Source organism: Arachis hypogaea, chromosome 14, assembly GCF_003086295.3.
Source record: "Arachis hypogaea cultivar Tifrunner chromosome 14, arahy.Tifrunner.gnm2.J5K5, whole genome shotgun sequence".
In the NCBI taxonomy this organism is placed as follows: Eukaryota; Viridiplantae; Streptophyta; class Magnoliopsida; order Fabales; family Fabaceae; genus Arachis; species Arachis hypogaea.
Genome location: NC_092049.1, coordinates 58,765,392 through 58,766,000, shown reverse-complemented (window position 1 = coordinate 58,766,000; position 609 = coordinate 58,765,392).

The following is a 609-nucleotide window of genomic DNA, read 5'->3' as shown; positions in this document are numbered from 1 at the left end:
CTTGAGGATGGTTTCTTTCTAGGATTGGGGTTGTGTGTATCTTTCCACGAGTTTTCTGTGTATTTCAATGGCTTGGCATTGGCTTTCTAAGGGTTCTTTGGACCATTGAAGGTAATCCTCAACTGCTAATTCAAGAGATGAAGGTTGAGAGTAATTTTGGTGACATGGATGTGTTGTGGTAAAGTTGTGTTGAGGGGTATGGAATGAGTTGTGTGATTGATAGGATGACTTGTATGGATTTTGGAGGAAACTTTGTGTTGAGGCATAATCAAGTGATGAAGAACTTTCAAATGAGAAACTGGGACGTGAGGGTGGATGCTCTTCCATTCTTTGGTGATGCTTCCATCCACCATGAGGATAATGATATGAATCATTTTGTGGTGGTGGTTGGTATCCCATATGATTTTCTTGCTCATCTTGTGTCTCTGAAGCAAATCTCCATGAATTGGAGTGCTCAGAATGTGTATTCTCTTGGTGATATTCCCAGCCACCATTAGAGATTGGTGATGGTGGGTAGTATCCCATAAAATTTGTTTGATCATAAGATGAGTTGAACTCCATTTGAATTTTGTAAAACACAACACCAAGGAAAATTAAAATTCATATTTC